The 7,285-nt window shown below is 39.7% G+C and overlaps 1 long non-coding RNA gene across 1 annotated transcript; it reads right to left on the reverse strand.

The window, feature by feature from the left end:
• Positions 1–1,806: 1,806 nt before the first annotated feature.
• On the reverse strand, positions 1,807–5,273 carry LOC134670525 (uncharacterized). Its single transcript, XR_010099078.1, has 3 exons — positions 4,802–5,273; positions 4,147–4,395; positions 1,807–2,118 (listed from the first exon to the last, which is right to left on the reverse strand). It is a non-coding gene; the product is annotated as an uncharacterized LOC134670525 (long non-coding RNA).
• Positions 5,274–7,285: the final 2,012 nt, after the last annotated feature.

Raw genomic sequence — 7,285 nt, forward strand, 5'->3', positions numbered from 1 at the left:
TTGAAGATATATCTTCAGAAATGATTTCTTTCGGACAGGATCAATTGCGTGAATACCAACCGCGTGACGATTACAGAGAGCTATTAAATCTCACAATAATTTATTTGGGAGGAATACCTGAGAGTGGATTTTCATTCAGAACGCCTGCTGGACTTCACCGTGCTCGCTGGATGGCAAAAGCTATGTACTGTTTAAAATTATTTATGTTTCGGCATCAATTTAGAATGACTAAAAGAGAAGAAAAAGCGATAAAAAGTATTTGTACTTTTACTGTCGTCATATACGTGAAGTATTGGTTCGAAGCACCTGCTGGGCAATATGCACCGCGAAATGATTTACAACTCCTGAAAGACCTAATAACCTTTAAAAATATTAATCTAGCGATGGCTAACGTTGCGTTTAAGGTTTTAGGTCATTTATGGTATTTAAGTGAAGAACTTGTTCCATTTGCATTTTTCGACGACAAACTTTAGATTGAAATCAAGAAAAAAATGGTCATTGCACTAAAAGATGAAGGGCTGGACTATTGTCCCAAGAGAATAAGTCTAGATGCAAAACATATCATGGAAAAAAATATAGAAGACTTTGTGACAAGCAACTCTTTAAGGTTCTTCCAAATACTTGGCTTATCATCAGGATTTTTGAGCAAAGATGTTGTAAATTAGGAAGACGACGAAGAATTTAAAGCTGCAAAAAAATAATGTACAATCGATGCGGGTAGTAAATGACATCGCTGAACGAGGAGTGGCATTGATGGAGGAGTACAACAAGCTCCTAACAAGTAATGAAGACCAAAAACAGTATTTGCTTTTAATTGTAAAACAATTCCGAAAAAAGTACCCCAACGCCAAAAAATCCACCCTTTTAGAGTCTGTGCGGAAAGAGAAGAGTTGTGGAATGTATGGGGCCCCATACATTCCACAACTCTTCTCTTTCCGCACAGACTCTATCATAATTTTCTCATTGTGTTATTGTTGTGTAACGGATACTAGATTGTGTAGTTTGTAAGAATATCTGATTTAGAGAAAGTAATTGCAATTGTTACTACTTGAAAGTGTTTCTTTTAAATATATCCGATTTTTAATGTAACACGTGTGTTTAATTTTATTTCACAAACTTCAAGCTGCGGTAGCGACCCCTAATTTTCGTACAATAAATATGAAAAAAATATACTTAGCGATTTTCATGTTAAATAACCATATGAAATGGTGCCCCGTAAAGAAATCGAAAAAAAAAATTTTTTTTGCCATATAAGGACCGCCCTAGTACTTAACCTAGCTTGTCGTTCTACCCAACTACTAGTTGGTCGTTCGTAATTATTAAGATATTAAATTATTTATTGATTAAATTCAGATAAAAAAATTATCATTTGTCGAGCCGGACGGCACATCATCATTAAAAGGTATCTGAGCAGAAAATTTAATAGGCAGATGACATTAATGTCTTTGTGCGTAGTAAATGAGCGAGATAGAAAAAAAGATATGTATGGATAAGTATGTCTGTTAGGTAAGAGCACGCAAACATTATGAGGCATTTCCGACATGGGACGGACATGTACAGGCCTCATTTCATAAAACATGCTTTTTCCCATTTTTATATTTGGGTTGTGTTCTTTGAAAATCGCGTAAGCCTCACATGATCTTAGTCTCACATGAACTTAGTCACGGGAGAACGCGGCGGCGCAAGACCTAGCGAGTGTATTGCTTGATTGTCTTGGTTCGTGCTCAAAAGAAACCGTGTTCCCTTTATTTCGCGATCAATTTGCCGGTCGATGTCGGTTAACGCGTTTAGCCGCAGTGTAGCTGGCTTCCAAAAACTATAAAGGTCTCATTCAATCCAAAACACTCAGATTGATTTGTGGGCCATGAATTCAAGCCCTATCAATGCAATGAAAGTTGAGTGTGCTGAGCCTCCTCTTCATTTAAGACACCAATATATTTATGCTAGATTTTTTTTCCATTGTTCCCAATTCTCTAATCACCAACTCTGGATTATCCTGTCTAACCTTCTGCTTCAAATAACTACTGCCAACTATTGGCAAAATAAGAGTCCTCCTTGTTTAATTAAAAGCTTTCAAAAACTTAAATCTATATCAGCTCCCACTTCCTAGAGGTAGCTCTTCAACATGTAACACTTTAGGGTAGTCACCCAGTGTTATAAACGTCTGAATGTTATTGTAGATAGGTACTTTATAGGTTAGAGAAGTAGATAATTGTTTGGTAAGAATTTGGTGGTTGATATACGTTCTACACGGGTATTAGAGTAGATAGGTCAAGGTCGGAGACCCGTAATGTTGTTTTTAATCGTCATATATACGCTTTTGGCTATATTTAGAGGATAAAACTTACCGGAATGGTAGGTCAACTATCATCTATAAATCGTCGCATTTAGCGCATCCATTTCTCGTTCCTGCGTTGCGCTGGGACATAAACACTTTTTCTTTGTGGTATACACATTTCACAATTGAAATAAATTTGTAACATGGATATACTACGTATAAATAGCTTTAACTTGGTAAAACGGGTTGAAACGGTGTTGTTTATTGTCGCAGTAAACATTGAGTCAGTTGGTTTGTTGTCTGTGGTTTTGCACAAACAATCATTCAAACATAAAGAGTATTTATTAATAAACATTTAGTATGTGTTCTTTTATATTTTTGCAATTCGTAGTTATAAATAATATCCTTATTTTTAGCTTTCGAAATTAGTAATTCTTTTTATTTTTGGTGACTTAGGTTTTCTTTGAATTGGATCCGGTCAGTTGCGATGTCATTCAATGGGAGGTTTTCCATTCACCACTTTGTCTGTGGCTTTGCCATTTCAATTTCGCTTGATCACTGCAATCTTTCGTGACAAGATGTAAGACGTAATTTGGATATTATGTCGACAATTAATTCATGGGGTATGTATTTTATTTGAAGATTGTATTTCCTAAAACTCTGTAAAATTCGGTGTTCAATGTTGTAATCGTTAATATATTTTGTTCCAGCTTGACCCAAAATATGTTTAACCTAGCTTCATATGCGCCTGTAATGGCGGCATGACATTTTTCACCTCTTTCAAACCAACTTGGTGAGTTGTCCACACTTTCTAAATATACGGAAGGAAAGGCGAAGTTGTGTATTGTCATTTGCAATTAGCTAATGTCGTGTTTTGGTGTGAATTTCCAGCAATCCCTTGACAAATATGAGGCATCATTTTGTTTCACCGCGTGGACATGTGTCGCCACGGTTGCTGTCTAATATAAGGGACTCGGCTTATAAACCGGTAAGGATTTTTTTTAATCTCATTATTTCCACAAGCTAAATCGCGCTTTGTCCCGATTAAATTTAAGATATAACTTGTTATAACATAACCTCTCTAAAACCTAGAACATTCTCTTTGTTTCTAGGGTCCCTTTGCCCTTTGGCTTTTGGAAGATCTAGCCCTTTGGGAGTGACCTCCTAGTTGGATGTACCACTTGTTGGATGTCGCGTTGTTACTTTGGAGCACCTAGGGTGGTGTCGCACCATTCTAGTTGGGAAGCTGTCTTCTCCACTTTAGGACTCGAGGTGAAATGATTATCCGATAAAACTGGAAGTTAAAAATTTTACATTAGTGACGGTGTTCCTTTGTTGGAAAGTATAAACAATTTTTAAGACTGACCTTTTTTTTAAAGTGAACGTTCTACATGGTAAATTCTATTATTAATAGGAAACCTGTAATTCCTATGTTGGATATTGTGTGTATTACAGGCCCGAGTATGCCTGGGATGTACTTAGGTTAAATTTAGTTAGTAGTAATTACGGTATATAATTTAGATTTTAAGTGTCGTGGCCGTAGCGGGTCCTATTGTGGTGCAAAGGGAATAAAAGTGTTTAATAAATAAATTTGGATTTTCATTTGGATATGTCATATGTTTGATGAGGATAGTATCCTGGCGTCCTATTTTAAATATCTGGATATCTATTCTCACCCCATAGTGGCAGGAACCACGACCCTATCTATGCTCGTAGTTAGCCGCAAGCTTTTTTTGAATTCTTAAGTAGATAGATCTTGGGGGTTCTGGACCACTCCATGGAAACGCGTTTCCGTTTGAGGAAACGGTTTTAAAAATATAAAATATAATCTTCTCTATATCCAGAGCTCACCCCCACCTATTACAAACACTTCCCATTTTCCAATATGAATATGATTCTCTGACACTTGTTCCTCCGGTTCTCCTGGATATTGGTGTCTCCAAGAATGACGTTGAACAAAATCAACAATTTCAACAATTGGAACAGATGGCCTGGGTGCTCATCATATGTACACAGATGCTTCTAAGTCGTCAGTGTTCTCCACACCCAATCTAATATTTACCAAAAAATAAAGTTGCCACCTGAATTCTGTGTACAGTGGTGAGTGCTTTGGAATCCTGAAAGCATTAGAATTCATCATTATAATGCATCTCAAAAAACAATTATTTTCTCAGATTCCCTAAGTTCACTTCAGGCAAAATGTAAATTTCCTTTCAAATCTAAATCTAATAACCCAATTATTTATCAAATCCGTAGCCTACTGTTAAAATGTCACCTTAAAGGTTATTCAGTTTCCATTGCCTGGATCCCTGGACACAGAGGCATTAAAGGTAATGAAAGGGTGGCTGAGTTGGCTCGAGATGCCATTAGTTGTGGGGATCTTTCCATTTATGAATGTTGCTGAAGACCTGTTGGCACTGCCTAAATTATACCTACTAGAGGAATGGAGGAAATTAAGGACATCTGGTGCGGGTGCTGCTGCGTTACATTATCGGAGCATTCAAAAATCAATTCCTGCCAAACCTTGATTTGCTAAAAGCTCTTTGCCAAAGCCTGCAGCTAGTATGTTAATTCGAATGGGATTGGGTCACGTACATATGTACACCGGAACACCTGAAACTACTAAATCGCGTGGTAAAAAAGTTCTGCATGTACTTGCGGAACTGATCCCGCTGATCTTAATCATAATTATATTATTTGCATGTAACCTTCATGATCGTTCTATATTATTAAAACAGCTGTCAGATTTGAAAGTTCCGTTTCCCACATCTATTACAAAATGTATCCTGTATATTAATGATTGTTCTCCATATACTTATATTAAAAATCATTGTATTCATTTATTTCACATCATAATATTAAACTTTAAATGCCTATAATTTACCTTTTCCTGATCCTTTACTAAAATATTGTCTTACCCGTTGTAATGTACTCCCTTAATTCCGTTTCCCTGCTTTACTCGTCTGGCTGAGTGCGCCAGAAGCGCGATGCCGTTAAAAAATATATATATAAGGCGGCGATCTTGACAAAACGGAAGAATCAAGAAGATAGAGCACTATCTGCGGAAATTGAGGAAATACCTACTGTAGCACCAGCAAACTCAACTTCGACCCAAAATGACCACGACGCGTAACATAAGTAGTAGATCCTGCCGGCCCTTCCGCTAAGCGCCAGGCCGTTTTTCTATAGTGCAGCGGTCGATCGTTCCAGTAATTTATTTATTTATTTAGATATTTACTTCAGGCAACAAGGCCCATATTACAAATACCTTACAGACTAACATACATACGCCATTTTTTCTCTACGATGCAATTGTCGCGCGCTCCAGATTCGCGCGCCAAACGTCGGTTACACCCCCACCGTGGAGTGACGCCAAGCTTCGAGAGCATCGCTTCACCCACGCTGTCAAGTGGTATAAAAGGTCGCCGGATCACGACCCAAATCCGTTGACATCCCAGTCGGCTCCTACCTAGGACCTTGCTCTAGGCACGGCAGTCACACATTGCGTAAACCCTATATGGTCGCAATTCCGATTCAGCCGGCTGTCTACTAGACCAAGTCCTCCAAGCGAACTCCTTACTAGTACGGAGCAAGCCCGTCCAGATCACACATTGCATAAACCCTCTATGGTCGCAATTCCGATCACACACGGTGTAACTCCTACCCTAGTAAGGCGTAAGCCCAGTGCGGAGTACGTCTCGTCACAGCGTTAATTCGCCATACCCGTATCACCTATACGGTAGGTCGCTTAACGAACTTGGGCTCAGTTCCGTGAGTTTGAAGAGCCACAGCCAAAACCACGTGGCCCAACTCAACGTAGCAAAAACTGGAGGGATCGAAGAAACAAAGAAGGGCAAGAAAAACAGAATAAGGCTAGAGATGCTATTCCTCAGCCTGCGAAGGATTTTACCGCAACAAAAGAAAGTACGCCCCGAGATGAACCCCTCTATGATTTAGGACCACACACAACCGGCATTCCGGTTCAAGAGCTATATAGCCAAAATTTTGAATATGCTGGATACATCGATCAGGTCGAAAGAACCTATGAATCACTAAAAGGTATAGACCCGCGGCTTGACCGCCGGCTACCCTTCAGTATGTTTCAGCACTCAATGTGCTCGATTTTACACTGCTACCTTCTAGATGTCAGCAAGTTAAACGGTTCCCAGAAGATGGGTTCCGGTTTTATTCATCAAGATGTCCTATCTGAAGAACTTTGGATTCCTGAAAATCTGTATCACTATCTAACGAATATTGGCAACACGACTACCGCAAATGGCGAGGAAATAAAGTTCAATTATCCAGATCAGTGGTCGCCCAAGAAAACGGACAATTTGACGTTCGCGTAGTGTGCAGTGCTAGTGTCATTACGGAATTTATCGATACGTTATAAGAGAACTGTATAAATATACTGTGTGTGTTCTCAATAAAATTCTTATTTGAAGATCTGTGTGGTTTCTGATTAGCCAGGCCTGAACTCATCACCATCAAATAAGAGTGCCAACTAGGTAGAAACCTCCACCTACCTAGTCAGCGCTCACACGAGGGAAACTCACCAACCCCCCCTCGTTTCACAACTGACACCCAACTAAGTGGCCCTGGCTTCAGAACCCAGGACAAAAGCACAGCACAGAGCGAAGATGGCGCTCAGCATGACCGAGGAGCAGCTGCAGCGCATCATCGCAGCGTTAGCACCGGCAAGCAAAAAGGGATCCTTCAATGCAACGCGACGTACGACGGAACCGGCGAAAACGAAGCTGTAGAGACATTCCTCTCAGCGATCAATGTCTACAAGAAATTGGAAGACATTGCAGACGAGGACGCATTAGAAGGACTCACCCTACTACTAAAAGTGGACGCCGCTATCTGGTGGGAAGGCGCCTAGTCAGATATCAAAACCTGGACAGACTTCCAGAACCGACTTAGGAATGCGTTCGCTCCAAAGGTACCTGCTGACGTCCTGTATCAACGGATTATAGAGCATAAACAGGATGCGAAGACCCCCAC

Source organism: Cydia fagiglandana, chromosome 14 (assembly GCF_963556715.1).
Source record: "Cydia fagiglandana chromosome 14, ilCydFagi1.1, whole genome shotgun sequence".
Classification (NCBI taxonomy): Eukaryota; Metazoa; Arthropoda; class Insecta; order Lepidoptera; family Tortricidae; genus Cydia; species Cydia fagiglandana.